Below are 20,537 nucleotides of genomic sequence, written 5' to 3' on the forward strand. Positions count from 1 at the left end.
TAACGCGATAAAGGGGTTGTCAATCCCTTCACGGCCACTTGCAAAAGTGAGATCTGATAGAGATGATAAGATAATATTTTTGGTATTTTTATGATAAAGACAAAAAGTAAAGAAAGCCAAATAAAGTAGATCGGAAACTTATATGATGGAAAATAGACCCGGGGCCATAGGTTTCACTAGTGGCTTCTCTCAAGATAGCATAAGTATTACGGTGGGTGAACAAATTACTGTCGAGCAATTGATAGAATTGAGCATAGTTATGAGAATATCTAGCATCACGTCCGCGACAAGTAGACCGACTCCTGCCTGCATCTACTACTATTACTGCACACATCGACCGCTATCCAGCATGCATCTAGATTATTAAGTTCATAAGAACAGAGTAACGCTTTAAGCAAGATGACATGATGTAGAGTGATAAACTCAAGCAATATGATATAAACCCCATCTTTTTATCCTCGATGGCAACAATACAATACGTGTCGTTTCCCCTACTGTCACTGGGATCGAGCAACGCAAGATTGAACCCAAAGCTAAGCACTTCTCCAATTGCAAGAAAGATCAATCTAGTAGGCCAAACTAAACTGATAATTCGAAGAGACTTGCAAAGATAACCAATCGTACATAAAAGAATTCAGAGGAGATTCAAATATTGTTCATAGATAATCTTGATCATAAACCAACAATTCATCGGATCTTGACAAACACACCGCAAAAGAAGATTACATCGAATAGATCTCCAAGAGAATCGAGGAGAACTTTTTATTGAGATACAAAGAGAGAGAAAAAGCCATCTAGCTAATAACTATGGACCAGAAGGTTTGAGGTAAACTACTTACACATCATCGGAGAGGCTATGGTGTTGATGTATAAGACCTCCATGATCAATGCCCCCTCTAGTGGAGCGTCGGAAAAGGCCCCAAGATGGGATCTCACGGGTACAGAAGGTTGCGGCTGGAAATAGGGTTTCGTGGTGCTCTTGGATGTTTTCGGGGTACGTAGGTATATATAGGAGGAAGAAGTAGGTCGGTGGAGCTACGAGGGGCCCATGAGTGTGGAGGGCGCGCGCAGGGGGGCAGGCGTGCCTCCCTGCCTCATGGCCTCCTCATTGATTGCTTCACGTCCACTCCAAGTCATCTGGATCACGTTTGTTCCAAAAATCACGTTCCCGAAGGTTTCATTCCGTTTGGACTCCGTTTGATATTCCTTTTCTGCGAAACACTGAAATAGGAAAAAACAGCAATTTGGGCTGGGCCTCCGGTTAATAGGTTAGTCCCAAAAATAATATAAAAGTCTATGATAAAGCCCATTAAACATCCAAATCAGATAATATAATAGCATGGAACAATAAAAAAATTGTAGATACGTTGGAGACGTATCAAGCATCCCCAAGCTTAATTCCTGCTCGTCCTCGAGTAGGTAAATGATAAAAACAGAATTTTTGATGTGGAATGCTACCTAGCATATTTCTCCATGTAACTTTCTTTATTGTGGCATGAATGTTCCGATCCGAAAGATTGAAGATAAAAGTTAATATTGACATAAAAATAATAATACTTCAAGCATACTAACTAAGCAATTATATCTTCTCAAAATAACATGGCCAAAGTAAGTTTATCCCTACAAAATCATATAGTTTGTCTATGTCCCATCTTCGTCACACAAAATATTCAAATCATGCACAACCTCGGTTTCAGCCAAGCAATTGTTTCATACTTAAGAATTTTCAATCTTTTTCAACTTTCACGCAATACATGTCAGGACCCCGATTCCAAGTCACATAGATCTAGCCGGTAACACCTCATATCACTTTGCGGCCTCACGCACAGTATTCCCACAGGTGTCGCCTTACCATGGCCTGGGACCGTTTGCGCCTTTTGGCTCACGTATATGATAGTGTCACTAGCATCCATATGACAGAGAACCCGGGCCGACATGACTAGTCGTGAGCCCAAAGTGGCACTAACTTACGGGAACAGGCATACATGAATCAACATCGAGCATGTCGGTCAGCAGCGTGCGAATCCGGGCTGTAGCACTGGGCTAACAGGACTCCGGTGAACCGGGCTGTAGCAGGCTACGCAGGACTCTGGATGTCACCAAGTGACATTTCCCCGAAGGGACAGACACAGGAACGAAGTGAATCACATGTCGGCCAGTCAAGTGTTCCAGAGCAGTAGTGCTGCACTAGTAGAAAAGGGGGCTTTGGTTCAGGCCGGGTCAGCCCATTAGTCCCGGTTCAATCCAGAACCGGGACCCATGGGGGTATTGGTCCCGGTTCGTGAGCCCAGGGGGCCGGCCGGGCCACGTGGGCCATTTGTCCCGGTTCGTCTGGATATTTTGGTCCCGGTTGGTGGGATGAACCGGGACCAATGGGCCTGGCTCCTGGCCCACCACCATTGGTCCCGGTTGGTGGCTTGAACCAGGACAACGGGCTGCCCTTTAGTCCTGGTTCATACCACGAACCGGGACCAATGAGGTGCCTATATATACCCCTCGCCCGCGAGCAGAGCACTCCAGTGCTCTGTTTTTCTCTGGCCGGCGAGGGGGGGGGGGCTTTGTGGTGCTCTAGCACACCTCCTTTGCACATGAGGTGTTCGATGAAGTGCTCGAGCCACACTAGTTAAGCTTTCTCCTCTCAAAGCACGACCTCAAAGCTCCATTTGCCTCGAGATTTGTCTAGGTTTAGCGGCCCGTCATGTCCCATTCCTGTCTTCACCGCCGTCGATCGCCCGTGCCGATCTCGTCGCCGGAACCACCATGGTGAGCCTCTTGTTCTTATCTTCTTTCTGAAAGAAAAAAAATTCTTGCTTTAGATAGATACTTGTCTAGTTTTCTTACTATTTTGTTGCTTGTTATTATATAGTGTGATGGTTTTGGTATCCGCCCCCGTTGGCCCTCGTCCTGTCTATGATTCGGATGTGGTATATATTATCTTTATAACTATTGGTTCATTTATTGTTTTTGAAAATTATGCCAACCAACGTGACATAGATTTTATTTATCTAGGAGGTATGTGAACCAGAAATTCCAACCGACCATATTGTCGAGAGGTTAAATTTAGTTGAAGAAGAAAACAATTTCTTGAAGGAAAAAATAAAAAAATTGAGGAGGAGAAGATGATATTGGAGTTGCATGTTGCGGATGTCGTCGATGATCACAAGATCAAGATGGATGCAATGCGCTTGAAGCTTAGAAAGATTAGAAAACATGCCATTCATACCGAGGCTTGGTATCATTATGCCGTTGAATCAATTGTTACCTTGGTTGCGACTATGATCGCATTTCTTTTCGCATTGAAATGTTTTACAAAGTTTCAATGTATGGTTTAATTAATTAGATGCTCTAGAGAGCTATATGTTATTAGATGAGAACTATGTATGTACTTTGGTTTTAATGTGATGATGAACTTCTATTAATTTGGTCACTTAACTATCTATTCATGATGTTCTGTAATGGTTTTTTACACACTTAATTATATATAATTTACGCAGATGAACCAGCAATGGATGTACGGTGACAGACACACCTCCGAGTACATTAAGGGCATGCATGAATTTCTCGAAGTGGCTGAGGCAAACAAGCAGAATGGTTTTATGTGTTGTCCATGCCCTAAATGTGGGAATACGAAGTCTTACTCTGACCGGAAAATCCTTCACACACACTTGCTTTACAATGGTTTCATGCCACACTATAATGTTTGGACGAAGCACGGAGAAATAGGGGTTATGATGGAAGACGGCGAAGAAGAAGTGGACGATGACAACTATGTGCCCCCTGAATACGATGATGCTACAACGGGGGAAGCTGCTGAAGATCAAGAGGAACTAGATGATCTGCCCAATGATGCTGCAACGGGTGAAGCTGCTGAAGATCAAGAGGAACCAGACGATGTGCCCGATGATGATGATCTCCGCCGGGTCATTGTCGATGCAAGGACGCAATGCAGAAGTCAAAAGGAGAAGCTGAAGGTCAATCGCATGCTAGAGGATCACAAAAAAGGGTTGTACCCCAATTGCGAAGATGGCAACACAAAGCTCGGTACCGTACTGGAATTGCTGCAGTGGAAGGCAGAGAATGTTCTGCCTGACAAAGGACTTGAAAAGCTGCTGAAAATATTGAAGAAGAAGCTTCCAAAGGATAACAAATTGCCCGACAGTACATACACAGCAAAGAAGGTCGTATGCCCTCTAGGATTGGAGGTGCAGAAGATACATGCATGCCCTAATGACTACATCCTCTACCGCGGTGCGTACAAGGATCTGAACGTATGCCCGGTATGCGGTGCATTGCGGTATAAGATCAGACGAGATGACCCTGGTGATATTGACGGCGAGCCCCCCAGGAAGAGGGTTCCTGCGAAGGTGATGTGGTATGCTCCTATAATACCACGGTTGAAACGTCTGTTCAGAAAGGTAGAGCATGCCAAGTTGATGCGATGGCACAGTGAGGACCATAAGAAAGACGGGAAGTTGAGAGCACCCGCTGACGGGTCGCAGTGGAGAAAAATCGAGAGAAAGTACTGGGCTGAGTTTGCAAAGGACCCAAGGAACGTATGGTTAGCTTTAAGCACGGATGGCATTAGTCCTTTCGGGGAGCAGAGCAGCAATCACAGCACCCGGCCCGTGACTCTATGTATGTATAACCTTCCTCCTTGGATGTGCATGAAGCGGAAGTTCATTATGATGCCAGTTCTCATCCAAGGCCCTAAGCAACCCGGCAACAACATTGATGTGTACCTAAGGCCATTAGTTGAAGAACTTTTACAGCTGTGGAATGGAAACGGTGTACGTACGTGGGAAGAGCACAGACAGGAGGAATTTAACCTAAAGGCGTTGTTGTTCGTGACCATCAACGATTGGCCCACTCTCAGTAACCTTTTAGGACAGACAAACAAGGGATACCACACATGCACGCATTGTTTAGATGACATAGCAATCTTGGAGATTAACTGCTCGACGATGTACATTATGATTTCTTGGAGGTGGAGGCGGTACATAGATACGAGTACGGGAAGCCTCTCGTCAATGATGAAAGATCTCAAACAACGATGATGCGAAGATTGCATGATTGGTACATGAAAACCTATAGAGAGTCTGGGGGAGGAATACTTTGACGCTGAGAGTTAGAGAGGAGCATGACCTTGTTGGAATTGAACTGTTGAATGTTCCATTTGAGGAGTTCTTCCAGTTTTTCAATCAAAGGGCCCTCGATAAATCAACGGTCACCTGCTACTGTCTGTAAGTAGTACTACTTCTGTCATTAAGTCTCTCTATATAGGACAGCTCTTTCATTGCATGTATTTATAATTATCCTCACTATATTATGCAGATTGAAGATCGCCGAATTGAAGAAAAGACAAGTCGGTGATATTGGGTTCATTAACACAAATCTCATAGATGCAACTGAGGTTAAATTTCATGCTGAAGATACCGAGGCCAACTTGCTACGATCATTGGTAATAAATGAAAACAAAGATATAATACTCTTTCCTTACAACTACAAGTGAGTGTTACTGTCTTGTGCATATTCGGTTTCCCTTATATATTAGTCTAGGTTATAGTAATGTAATTGATGAGTTATGCATGCGTGCATAGTTTCCACTATATTCTCCTAGAGATTAAGCTTGAGTAGGGACTAGTAACCGTCTTAGACTCGAGACGAAAAGATCCCCAGGAGTATGCGGACATGACTCAAATCCTCGAGAAGTAAGTTAAATCGATCATTATCCACCATATCAGCAACTTTGTTTATTTCCTGATATCAAGTAATTGTTTTCTTTGTCTGGCAGGGTTTGGAGAAAATTCACCAAAAAAGCTCTGCAACTGCCGAAGAAGCTGCAATTTAGACACCCGAAATTAAGTACTATAGTAGCATGTTCCGCGCGTCTCCTAGTGATTCAAGCGCTAGTTTCATCAATACCATTTGGCATGCTTGCTTATCAGTTTGATTAACCTCTATTTCTTGTAAAGTGGTTGTGGCAGGATCAAGGGAATGATTTTTGTGGATACTACGTTTGCGAGTCCATCCGCTACACGACCTGTGAACGGGGGTACTATGACGAACAATATGAAGTGTGCAAGCAATAATATTCACAATTTTAATTTATTACCATCATTTGTGTAGAGTTTCATTTATTCATATATATATATATATATATATATATATATGTATTGACCCCCTTCTTCAAATTAGATCTTTCGGATGCGGGATGAACTCCTACCACCAGATCGTATCCGAGTAATTCAAGAGGAATTGGCGGCATTCTTCCTTGACCACATGATCGCTGAAGACGGAGAATACTATGTGGATCCTGTGTTTATATATAATTAGGAGATTATATTGTAAGAGATAATTATTGTATATATGTAGCCGGTAGTGTTGAATAGATATATGAGAACTTGTTGTTCGACCAATCTCTCGGAGAAGGAGAGGTGGTCGATATCACTTCTCTCTGTATGCATATATGATCATGACGATCTTCTATTTCCTTCGTTTGCTTACTAGCTAGCTAGCGTGTCTAGTCTTCTCTATACGTATATAGTACGTAGCGTCGACCAAGCACGAACATAAGAGAGGACACTTCTCTCTATTAATTAGCTAGCTAACAAAATATATGAAACACCAAAATTAACCCCCCAAAACCCCCAACCCCCCTTTCAAAAAAACAAAAACCCGAGCCCCTGAAATGCTGACACGTGGATACTTATTGGTCCCGGTTGGTGGCACCAACCGGGACCAAAGGCCCTCCTGCCTGGGCTCGGCGCACCGGCCACGTGGAGGCCCATCTGTCCCGGTTCTTGTAAGAACCGAGACTAAAGTGCTAAGGCATTAGTAACGACCCTTTAGTCCTGGTTCAAAAACCAGGACAAAAGGCCCTTACCAACAGGGACGAATGGGGGTTTTTCTACTAGTGCTGGGCTAGCAGGACTCCGGTGAACCGGGTTGTCGTGGACTACTATGTCTCACGGAAGCACAAAACAACATTTTCCCATAAGAGAGGCTACCAAGGATAAACAACTAGGTTGTCGGATCCCACACATACCAAGCATTTCAATCATACACCCAATATGCTCGATATGTGTAAATATAACAAGGCATCACAACATAACTCTACGACTCAAGTATTTATTCAATAGGCTGTGAGGAGCGAGATATTACAAACACGGGTCTCGTGACCCAACATTCAGAGCATACAAGTCAAAGCACATGCAGAAGCTTAACATGTCTGAGTACAGACATCTACAAATGAAAAGGCTGAGAAGCCTGACTATCTACCAGATCCTGCCGAGGGCACAAGATCGGAGCTGAGGTGTCAAGCTAAACGTCGAAGTCCACACGGAACTACTAGCGAGACTGACGTCTCTCTGCAAAACATAAAATAGGCAAACGTGAGTACAAATGTACCCAACAAGACTTACATCAGAACTAGCTACATATGCATCGGTATCAACAAACGGGGTGGTGGATTTTAGCTGCAGCAAGCCAGCTTTGACTCGGTGGCTATCCGGAACTACAACTGCAAGTAACTCTTTTGAGGTGGCGCACACGAGTCCACATATTCACCATATCAATACACCACTATGGATCCACTCCCGTCTCCCTACGAGAACGCCATCCATAGCACTCACGCTTATCTTGCGCATTTTAGAGTATCCACTTTCACTTGTCTATGAACTGTACAGGCAACCCAGAAGTCCTTTACCGCGGACATGGCTATTCGAATAGATGATGTTAACCCTGCAAGGGTGTACTTCTTCACACACACTCTCGCCACTTACCACCATGTACACGTCGTGTATCTCGGCAACCTTCAAGTAGAAGCCTGGCGAGGGAGTCGGCCACGACCTGACTAACCACACAAGTCTCTCCTCCAGGTTTATCGCCTATTCGGGTTCCATCCGCAAGGAGATCAAGCCGGGGTGTCGCTCACGGCCCAAAACGATGTGTATAGGGTTCCAAGCCCACCAAACGAGCGACTCTTGGCATATCCGGCCACAGTGCCTAGTCTGTCCCGAGCCCACCTGTACCGGGTGCCACTTTGTAGACTACTAACACTACCTACAAACACCAGAAACTAGTTGGAACTCCTGGACAGAGATCGAGTTGATTAATAAGCCGAGAGAGGTCGAGTTACCGAAACCCAATGTGTGGTAGTAACTGTTCATGGATCACAAACACAGAACTCAGTTCCTAAGGACGGCTGCAATGAGACAACCCACCATGTACTCCTACATGGCCTCTCACCGCTACCTTTACCAAATCGTGTTCACACACTTAGCTCTCAATAGTAGGACATGTTCACCACATTCCAATTCATCCCTGATGAATCAGACCTGACTCAACTCTAAGCAGTAGTAGGCATGACAAACAAGCATGAATGAGTAGGCACATCAGGGATCAAACAACTCCTACTCATGCTAGTGGGTTTCATCTATTTACTGTGGCAATGACAGGTCATGCATAGGAAAGGGGTTCAACTACCGCAGCATCTTATAGTTGAAATGTTGTTGTCCTAATGCAATAAAAGAGAGTAGGAGCGAGAGAGTGGGATTGTATCGGAATGAACAAGGGAGTTTTGCTTGCCTGGCACTCCTGAAGATGATATAGTCACTACAAGGGAAACCTTATACACTGAATCTTAGCAGCAGCGTGGTCTAAAAATAGGCGCTACTGCTAATTAGCAGCAACGAGCTTTAGAAAAGAGCGCTGCTAATGACCTTGTAGCAGTAGCGCTCTAGGTGAAAAGAGCGCTACTACTATAATTGCCACGGCGTTGCCTCCAGGCTAGATATAGTAGTAGCGCCCTTCCCGTGGACGCGCTGCTGCTAAAGAACTTAGTAGCAGCAGTTTTCCTCAAAACTCACTACTACTAAGTAAGACCGCAACTAATTAAGTTTAGTCCCATACTGCTAGGTGAACAAGGTGTTTACCACCTTAAATATGTTGCTTCTCAACCTATCTCGAGCACTTGGTCTTCATTGAACTATATGTGTATGATTTGTGGTTGCAATATGAATCCTCGCCTGTACCTATACAGGTACAGTGAGGATTCATGTTGACTATTTAGATTACTAGTAAATGCGCACGTGCATCGCACGTTAATATTTAGGCAATATATTCATTGCACGCGAATATTAGGTATGCTATTATTTGTGTGTTAATCATGTGATTAGTGCAATATTTGGTATGATATTTATTGCACGTTAAACGCGTTTAACGCTCGCCATTGGAGCAGTCTAGGTCGTTGGATTGACTTAGTTCGATGGCCGAGATCAGTTGGATCTGCCCCTTTGGTTCTTTTTATATTGCTATAGATACACAAAAAGATCAATGATGACCAATTATATTTTTGATGTTTTTACTAAACAAAAGAAATAACTGCTTCCATTAGCAGTAGCGGTTTTCCCTAAAACGCGCTGTAGATATGTTAGCTACAGCGCGTTTTCTGTACGCGCGCTACTGCTAGTTCGAGTTAACCACCCCCCCCCCCCCCCCCCCCCCCCCCCGCATCAAAATTTTGCTAAGTCCTCTTTCCCCCCCACCGGCCTGTTCCTACTCCCCCTGTCGCCCCCGCCCGAGCCTGAGCGCTTGCCCTCACCGCCGCCGCCGCCGCCCGCCCTCAACCTCACCGCCGCCGCTCTCGACGCACACTGTCGCCGCCCTCGACCTCACCGCCGCCGCCCTCGACCGAGCCCGCCGCCCAGGACTGCCGCCCTCCCGAGCCCGCCGCCCAGCACCGCCGCCCTCGACCGAGCCCGCCGCCCCTCCGTCGCCGAGCACCTCCCCGCCACCGTCTCTCCCTCTGTAAGCCCCCCCCCCCCCCCCCCCCCCCTCTCTCTTTGCTTAGTTAGTAGATGATTTTAGTAGTAGTAGATGTTAATTTAGAGTACATAGATAATGATTTTTAGAAGTAGTGGATATTAATTACTAGTAGTGATGGTAAACTAGTTGAATAATTAGTAGTAGATGTAGTAGTTAGATGTTAATTAGTAGTAGATGTAGTAGTTAGATGTTAATTAGTAGTAGTAGATGTGCTAGTTTCTTTCTATTTATAGTAAGTTTATATTTAGTATGAACTAGTTGAATTAATAGAACTAGTTTAGTTTTAGTTGAACTAGTTAAGTTTTAGTTGAACTAGTATAGTAAGTAAATTAATAACTAGTTGAACTACTTCATTTTTAGAAAGAACTAGTTTTTTTCATTTTATACTAAGTTTATATTTAGTAAGAACTAGTTGAATTAATAGAACTAGTTTAGTTTTAGTTGAATTAGTTAAGTTTTAGTTGAACTAGTATAGTAAGTAAATTAATAACTAGTATAGTAAGTAAATTAATAACTAGTATAGTAAGAACTAGTTGAATTAATAGAACTAGTTGCATTAATAGAACTAGTTGAATTAATAGAACTAGTGTCCTATGTTTTGGTTACACCTCCGAGTGTCCTATGTTTTGCCGGAGTGTTGATTAATTTCCGTTCCGGCAAATTTCAGGCGCTCGATATGTCCTTTTTTAGCAAAGGTCATGCCGGATTTTTCCGTGAATTCTGACATGACTTGTGATAGAATATGTACAAGTTTAATCTTTGAATTATGAACGTAGGAAATGTCGTACTCGGACGACGACAGTCTCCCGAGGGAGTGTAGCTGGTGCCACGATGATCGAGGTATGTGCGACAGGTTCGTTGAGCTGGATGGAGATCGGCGCTTCAGCATTAAGCTCGAGGAGACCTTCGATGTTGAAACGGTACGCAACAACGACAAGTGTTTTTTTCGTAATTAAGCATGACTTCAACTATTTCAACGTCTAATTTTCATCTTTTACAATTCGACTAGCTTATCCCATTCCATGCAAGACGCTATGTGTTGGAGAGGATGGGTTTTGAAGACCATGAAAATTTTCAAACAAAGAAAATACACCTAAGGACCCATCATGATATCGATTTTGAAGTAAATCGGTACAGTTCTCAGAGCGTAACCCATTTTGGTTGCCAAAATTGGGAAGCACTTTGCAAAATGTATGGTTTTTATGAGGGTATGTTTGTCACCATGGATCTTGGTGATCCTGACATCGAGCAAGACAATATGGACATTTGGGTCCTTGTTGATACGCTTCCGATTCTACCGCAATGTGAGTTTCTCAAACATAGTTATTAACTAATTTATATTGTTTATTTCAAAATAGTTGACAGCTTATTTCCATTGACAGCTTATTTTGAATCTTCAAAGAGTGTGTAGAAGATGGTAGACAAAACCCACTACACTAAGGGCTCTGAATTAACTTATAAGGAGAAAAATCATCTGATTGCTTATTGTACTTTTTTTGAGAATTACAATACCTATTATCGAACTCCTCCAAATTATGGTGAATACGTGCCACTAGTGCACGTTTTGAAAAACGATAACTTCTATGGAGATACCCTGGTAAGATATTTTACTATTACGACATCCGTGCATCTGTTGCATACTTCTAAAACTAGTACATCATTGCTAACTACGAAGTTATTACTATGTTTTTCAACAGAAAATCCTGATGGAATGTGTGCCTCATCTGATGTATTACAATGGTCGCCTTGAAGTTCTGATCCTACAGCCAGGTCATCCTACGGATCTCACCTGTGCATATTGAATTTCTGAAACCGGTGAACACATGCTAATCAAAGAGTGGAAAAAAATGTTTGGACATTCGTAAGGAGGTTCTTGGAAGCAACATTAAGCGAAAGGCAAGAATTTGAGACAGGATAATCTGCATTCTCCATAATGGAGAGCCAGGGGCTATCTTGTTTTTTGCTATTTTACCTTAGAGAATATAGTAGGTCCTAAGAGAATGTAGTGGGTCCTATGAGGTACAATATGTTTATTATGTGATACAATGTGTTAGAGTTGAAGATGTGAGGAGTACTTGTGATTACGACTAGTAACCAATTATATGATGATGATGATGATGATGATGATGATATATAAGTTGTTAATGATATGATGATGATGATGATGATGATATTTATTATATCATTGGGTGAAAGAATCGTGGATTAGTTTCAAATGGATGGATCCAAAGTGACCATTGGTTACTTTGGATCCATGCACTTGAAACTAATCCAAGGTTCTTTCACCTAGTGATTTAATAACTCATTATGATATAAAAACAATCTCTAAATTGCTACTGTATGAAAAATTGTATATAGGTATATGAATACGACCTAAAATTCAAGAGAAATGGAATAGGGAATGATAGTAGTAGCGATTGTTTTCGAAAGCGCTGCTAGTAATTAGCAGTAGCGCTTGACTAGGCAAGCGCTACTACTAAGTAGATATAGCAGCAGCGAGTGCCTGTAGGCGCTACTGCTAAGCATTAGCTGTACCGCCTTATCAGTAGCGCGCCTACCCGCGCTACTGAGAGGCCCAAAAGCCTTTCTGCTGCTAGGCTTTTCCCTAGTAGTGAGTTCTTCATCGGTGTCATCGAACTCAACGGCGGAACACGTCTATCGAGAGGGAACAACCACCGGTAATAGAGAAAGAACACAATCAATGCAATGCACAATATGATGCATGATCATGACATGGCAATATGCTGTGATTTGGGCTAATGCAACAGAAAGTCATTTTGATTGAAGTGGAATTCAAAGATAGTTCAAATTCCAACTCCAAATCTATTATCAAATTTTTCCTAATCATGTTTCATCCAAAAAAGTGAGGTTAACTTGCTCAAACATGCATGAAAATGGTACAGATGAAAAGATTGGATTTTTCTGATCATTTTTCATATATAAATCTTTTCACATGGAGTTACGGTTGAATTTCTATGATTTTTAGAAGTTTTAACTATTTTCTGGAATTTCCTGGATTAATAAAAACGCCAGAAAACATTTACTGCGTCAGCATGACATCGGTGTGACATCAGCAGGTCAACAGGGGCGGTCCAGGTCAAACCTAACCTACGGGACCCATTGGTCAGTGAGACTGGGTTAGTTAGGTCACCGACAGGTGGGCCCGGCCAACGTTGACTAAGTCAAAGTCAAGCCGACACGTGGGGCCACATGCTTAGCACTAATCTAAACAAAAAAATTAGGCTAACCTAAATGGGCGCTGGGGCCATTGCGTCAGTGGCCCAGGGGGTTGGTTAGCGGTGTGATTAGACCCTAATCACGGCCACGTCGGCAGTCGCCGGAGTTCTGCCGGCGGTGACCAAAAATGTGGCGGATGTTCACCGGGGTAGCGCTACGGGGGGCGGCTGGACGCGCGAAGGCCACCAGAAGGTAGCTCGTGCTCGACTGCGTCTAGCAAAGCGAGCGGGAAGCCTCGGGGTCGCCAGAAACGACGACGGCGAGCACAGAGGCGGCGGCCGGAGCTCGGACAAGCTCAGACTCGTCGCTAGGAGGCACGGCGAGGTGTATGGAGCAGTGCTACGGGCTGCTTGGGATGTGGCAAACTGGATGGCTTGCTTGGAATCAAGCCAGCGTGGACGTGGCCATGACGGCGACGTGGAGAGGCGGCGGCGCGTGCGGGCGAGCTCGGTGTGGTCGCTGTGGTGCACGAGAAGGCAAACGGAGAGAAGGAGGATGTAGCAGGGCTCACGGCGCGTCGGACGAGCGGGTCGGAGGAGTCGGGGACGAGCCAGAGAAAGCGGGGCGTCCTGAGGGATCTGAGGCGGCCGACGACGGAGATGAAGATGACGGCGCTGCTTCAGGCGTCCCGCGGGCACGTGCTTCGTCCTGGTGCTCCATAGCGTCGAGGCGGAGCGCCTGGACACGACGGGGAGACGTGGGGTGGCAGTGAACGCGGCTATGGCGAACGGCGGCCGCGGTCGCTCTCGGGTGAGCTCGGGGAAGGGGCTTGAGCGTGAGGGAGAGAGCAGAGAATGAGGGGAGAGGCATAGGGGGCGGCGGGGCCTCTCCAGACGTGTCAGGGGTGCCTCGGTGGCAAGCAGGAGGTGGAGGCTCGGGCACGGGCGCGTCGACACGCCTCTGCCAGTAGGCAGGGGTTGAAGACAGCTATGCCACTGGTGGGCTGGGCCGCCAAGTGGACTGGCCAGGTGGGCTGCCCAGGTGAGTGCCAGGTAAAAACTCACTCTCTATTTAAATTTTTTTTTGTTTTATATTGTTTGCCGCTGTTTTGATTTGGTTTAACACCAAATCATTTTTATATAATTCTGAAAATATTGTTGGGAAGTTTCGAAATTATTCCCAACAGCCCTCAACTAGTTTCAGAATTATTAGAGCATTTAAAATATTTATAGGATTTAAATGCCCCAATTCAAATACAATATGATTTAATTCAAAAATCCAAATTTCATGGAAAAATGTTCATCATCTCTATTTACTGTTTCCAGCTTTTTCCAAAAATGGTGAACATTTTTGAAGGACATTTGGGTTCATTGAAAAATATTTTTAGTTGAACCAATTTGAATTGATTTAGTGCTAGGTCTTGGTCATCCCCACTTCAAAAATCCTTTGAATTCAAACATGATGCATGGATGCAGATGCAACTAATTACAAACGATTCTGGGGCTGTGACAACTCACCCCCACTAAAGAAGAATCTCGTCCCAAGATTCAAGACGTGAGGTAAGAAGACAGAGGGGACACAAAGCCAACACAATCTTCATGATCCAATTTTCCTTCTCGAAGATGTTGATTCATTGCTTAAAATTGATTTTGATGTCTTTGCTTTCGAGATATTCATCCAACACGACGACGGAAATAAACTCTACAGGATTCGATCTTCTCGAAGATCGAGCAACTCACGATCAATTCACGGAATGAGACGTTGAAACATCTCTCGAGCTGAGACACAAAACATACCTCTAGAGGGATGGAGTGAAACAGATGATGAAGGTTCAAATTGGTAGGCAACCGTTCCATGCTTGAGTAAGATGGTGCATGGTTCCAAAGTAGCGAGGAGATAATTGTCATGATTCCATAACGGGACACCTCAGGGGAGGTGACTCATAGAATTTTTCCCTTAAGTGGCAAAAGAATTACTGTGATCCATAGATCATTTGAAGGAATTCAAAAGAATGTCATACCCAGTTTGGAATGGAAACCACTGTTATAGAACAACTCGGCAAAAGGAAGGCACATTCCAATTGATACCGAGGATATAACCTAGTGTCCGAGCATGCTCTCAAGAATTTGAGCATTTCTGTATTCATCAAGGTTTTACCAACATCCGTGCCGAGGATCTTGGCAACACATCATACTACCATGATGAATAATGATGGAGGATGCAGATGCAAACGAAGATAACACTTTCTCAAATTTCACCATGACTGGGCCAAGGGAAAACAATCTGGATGATCGACCGGGGAACATTTAGCACTCCGCTTCTAATGTTCTCCTTGTTCTACATACCACAGTCATACATAAAGCATTCACGCGGCCATCAAGTATGGGTCGAACTTCGGGAAGAGAAAGGATCCATGATGAATAAGTCGCACGAAATCCTCATGGAGAGAATGATCAAATTGCTTAGTCAAGATACTAAAATAATAGATCTTCCGGCTAGGTGTGTCGGCCAGAACATCAACCTTGTCGAGACCTATATCATAGATCTTGGAATAGTTCCAACCATCATATCTGCCTGAGATTCAGATCTGGTTGGGAACGGAATATTTCAGACATCATGTCTGGAAGAGAAAATTAGCAACACAAATTGACGAGATGACGTTGCAAGATTCTCAGGAAATGAACTACGGTAGCAATCTCCAAAGCATGAGCGGGTTCTGCTACACACATGTGAACACGTTGTCCCAGACAAGCATGACCACATAGTAGTCTTACAATAAAACACTACCGAGTTCAGGTGGGGAACCATCATTGAAGATAACGAAGTCTTGTGCAAGTCCGTCTGGGCCCTTCGGGAATAGCAGTTGAACTTCTTATCCATGAACAAATCAATCAGTGGCTTTGTGTACTAGGAGATACAAATCACTACAAAAAAAATACACTTCCGTGATGATACGTGTTTGTCACAGTAGGTCGCGTTTTTTGTCATGCATGTACATCCATGATAAATTTATTACAGAATCAAGATAGTCATACATGTGCTATCATAGAAGTGTTCCATGACATTACCAACATTATCATCACGAAAGTGTCCACTTCCATGACGATAAATCGCGCGTCACAGAAGTGCTTTCGTCAAGGGTGACCGACACGTGGCAACCACCGTAATGGAACGCCGTTAAGCTATCGGGTCGGGTTTTCGATTCGATAACCCGTTAACAGCCCCGACCAATGGGGATTTTCCACGTGTAAAATCATCATTGGCTAGAGGAAACACGTGTCGGCTCATCGTTGGGACAGATGTCATCCACTCACTGGACAGAAGGCGCCTATGATTCGTAGACACGTGGCACGGCCCAACAGTGGCCCATTCCTATGAAAAGGCCGGCCCGTTTGACTTGCTCAAAAGCTGGCGGACCGGCCCATGGAAAGCATGTTAACGGCCTGTTCGCATATAGCCCATTTACAACCCGCTAACCCAAGGCCCGTTACGCCCTATCCGAATTAGGCCCAGTAGCGTCATCTGGGCCATCCAATATGATTCCAGCCTGTTTTCACTTCTGGCCCATGTATAGCCCATGACGTCTTTTGGACCTTATGAGGCCCTTTGTAACTCTTGGCCCATTAGCGGCCCGTGCTGAAACTGGCCCGTAATGAACAGTGTATTACTTTCCACCCATTAAGGCCCATGGTGAAACTGGCCCGTAATGAACAGTGTATCACTTTATACCCATTAACGGCCCGTTATTCCGTTGGGTCGTTTCCAGCCCAAGTTAACTTTCGGCCTTCTCAGGGCCCATTTATTCTTGGGCTCATTTGCAGCATTCGGTTACTTACGGCCCATTACTGTCATTTTCTGATTGTGGGCCAAATTCAGCCTGTTGTTACAGTTGGCCCGTTAGTCTGTTGGGCCATTTTCATAGCATCACCAAATACGGCCTATTAACGGCCCGTTATGGTCAGCCCATAAAACATATGATTTCCATTAAAGGCCCGTCTACGGCCCATTAGAGGCCCGTACAAGACCCATAAATGATTCGGCGGCCCATGGATCCTATGAGACGTAGAAGGCCCATGGATCCTACGAGACGTAGAAGGCCCATGGATCCTACGAGACGTAGAAGGCCCATGGATCCTACGAGACATAGAAGGCCCATGGATCCTACGAGACGTAGAAGCCCCATGGATCCTATGAGACGTAGAAGGCCCATGGATCTGACGGCCCGTGAATGGCCATGGTCAGGCGAGTTGGCCCCCGTTTGAACGATATAGCATATTCAAAGAATTATCGTACTCAATACTATCACCTCTAAAAAGCATACACTATACAACAAAGCAATCAAGGCATAGAAAGGTAGAATAATCCTACACTATACAATAAAGAAATTACAGCCGATTATACCCACTGGGCATTATGGTTCGGCACAGGTGATAATAAAGAATACACAAACAGCTAGCAAATTACATACACTGGGCAAATACAGCTCATACATCATGGACGCGCATCAACTTAACTCCATTTGAACTATAATCTCTTCAGAAAATAGGATTGGTCGGATTCAGATAGCACAAATTTCAGTCTGCAAAATCTCCAATTCCTTCATGGTTACCTCAGTGTCTTGTTTCATTTTTTTGACTCCTGCTTCTAATAACTGCATGAACAGTCTCAACTTGTTGATTATACGTTGACAATCATGTACACGTTATCTTGCCACCTCTAGTTGATTATACGTTGACAATCATGAACATCAGCACATTCCAATTCCATTCCATAATCATTCGGTAACATCCATGCCGCACTGATCGCAGATCTTTGTGTTGATGTCACTTCATCCTGAAATGTTTCTGTAAGTACACATGACTAGGGCAAAAATATAGTTACAACAGTGAAGCAAACAAGACACTATTTTGTACTACATGGCAAAACAGGACTAACAATAATGTTACACGTCACTTTCAAAAAAAATGTTACACGTCATGAAGCATAAGCAGGTGATATTTTAAAAATTATAAAAAAGATAGTCTGTGCAGTCTGCATACAGAAATCCCTCTTTGCTCACCAGAGGAGCATGATTTTGGGGCCCAATCAAAAACACAGACAAGTTACAAATTTAGACAGCATGTTGCGTATATGTAAGCAACCAGTTGGCCATTCTGTGCCTCAATTAAAGTCTTAGGGAGCATAATGAATAGCAGAGGGTTTCATACAAACATACTACAGCAGGCAAAACTATGCAATCATTAGCGTAGTATAAACTAGATTGTGAGCCTCATGCAATAATAGTTGGTTAATAGACTTCAAAGCTTCAGGCACACTTCGGCAGAGTAATTAAATGGTAAGGCCTTTAATTATGTCAACTAAGAGTGATACAAGTACCGAACATCAGGCATGATTATTTGGGCATCTCATTAACTGAGGACAAATAAAGCAATTGAAAAGAGAAAATTAACTATGCCTGGAACAAACAAGGAATTGAACTGTAAAGTTGCATACAGTGACATACCTTAGCAGGTTGAAGAGGCTTAGCGTAGCTCCTACTTCTCTTGCAAGGCTCCTTCCTAACATCTTGTACTTGGAAATCCTCAATCTTATCTTCATTGCACCCCCTCTGCAAGGTGACACAAACTAGTTACTCGTCTCCTTGGAAGATAAATATGCATACTTTCCAGTCTGTGAACACAAAAGGATGAGATTATAACAAAACAACACCACATAATGAAACATGTCGCATCTATTACACTTGCACACAATGAAATGAGCATTTACTATGTCTGCACTATGTAAAAACTAGGCATACCTTCGAACTGGATCTCCAGGTACTCTTGGAGAGCCTACTGTAGTGTACAGCCAAACCTTTATGTCACCTATGAGTTAGACAAGGCCCCACTATAGCAGCCCTTAGTGTTTAAATCGTTGACAAGCTCTGTTTGAGTGTTAGGTCAAGAACAGCAAGTAATCAAAGCAAACAGTCCTAGTATGGCTGACTGATGCAAACAAGCAATTGAACAGATGTGTGATGCAAACAAGCAATTGAACTAGTTTGAGGGCTGCAAACTAGGCATATCAAGAAAAGAAGCAAAGAAGGAGGCTTAAAGCCCATCACTTGACTGACCAGATTTAAGGGGAATTTAAACATCATGTGCAACGTATGAACTAACATAAACATTACATATTCCAGATTCTACAATGGAATGCACATGTATTAGGTTATGCCATGTATGATGAAGCCTAAATGTACAGATAGCAGGCAGGAGTGATTCATCATTGCACGCACAATTGAATTGCAGGTTAAGGGCCAGTTCGGTTCCGCCTTTTCAGGGCATATTGTCAAAATAAGCCATAAAAGATGTAAAGAAGTCATTTTTTAGTTATGGGCTTGGGGTTAACTAATTTCGCTTTGGAGGGGGGTGTTTCGGGTAGAACCTCACTAAAAATTGAAGGGAAGGGGAATAGTGAAATGACTCTATTGTCTACCTATATTACACTCAAAATGCAACTACTGACGCCCGTGTCACACCTGACCCTCAAGTAAAAACAAACAGGCAAGCATTCATTGCCCTGCCCGCTTGTATCTCCTCTCCCCTTTCCCTCTACCTCGATCACCTGCCTGCAGCACTAGGGTGGAGTAGCAGGGTGTTTATCATAACCCGGCACGGTTTACATGGTAAACCGGCATGTAGGAGCTGTTTTCTCCTTTGACGGTATAGGTTTATAAACCTCCGCTTCAAGATTGGCTAAGCCAACTTCATGCCCAGCGATGGCAGGTATTTTGTATCACAAAATTTGATCATATACCTCAATTTCATTGCATATATATATAAAGTATAAAGGTATTAAATCGGCTGGCGGTACAACCGCTGTGGCAGTTTAAGATTTTGTGATTGCAGGAAATATAGATTGAAGGTTTCGAACATTCAAACAAAAGTATCAGCACCTATGCACGAAGGCATCTCAGAAGCAAGAGTGTTGGCTACCCTATTACAAGGCAACATGGTGCCCAAATAAGATCATTGTTTTCAGCGGAACATAAAAGACCCGCCATTTAAACCGGCCTCCGGTTCAAGCTTGGTCGCCAGCTCGGTCTGATGGTTGCGGGTCATCCTGCGCCGCTTCAGCTTCTGCTTCTCTACCCGGTGGCTGGAAATCAACAGTTGTCCAGTTGATTCCTATTAAGGCTTGAAAGACAGCTTCCTCATGGATTAGCAATGACGGTTCAATATCAAGAGCGTAAGTATGCCTACGGATTGGAGGGGTCAAATTCTCCGCTTCAGGAATTGGTGCAACCACTCGTTTGTTTTGATTATCATATTGGGCTTGGTAATGAGACAAGTCTGCTTCTTCCACCAATTGACAAGCTAGAGGGCGCACCTCCCGGTTTATCGCCCTCAAGTCCTCCTCATTGAATTCTGAACCATCTTCCTTTAAGTGAGGGTCGCCTTGCGCCGCTTCAACAGGGTCAAAATCCGGCACCCACGCTTTTTCCCGGATTAAGGCATTGATAGCACCGGTTCGAGCAGCGGATTTCTTCAGCTCTT

Source organism: Triticum urartu, chromosome 1, assembly GCF_003073215.2.
Source record: "Triticum urartu cultivar G1812 chromosome 1, Tu2.1, whole genome shotgun sequence".
Lineage (NCBI taxonomy): Eukaryota > Viridiplantae > Streptophyta > Magnoliopsida > Poales > Poaceae > Triticum > Triticum urartu.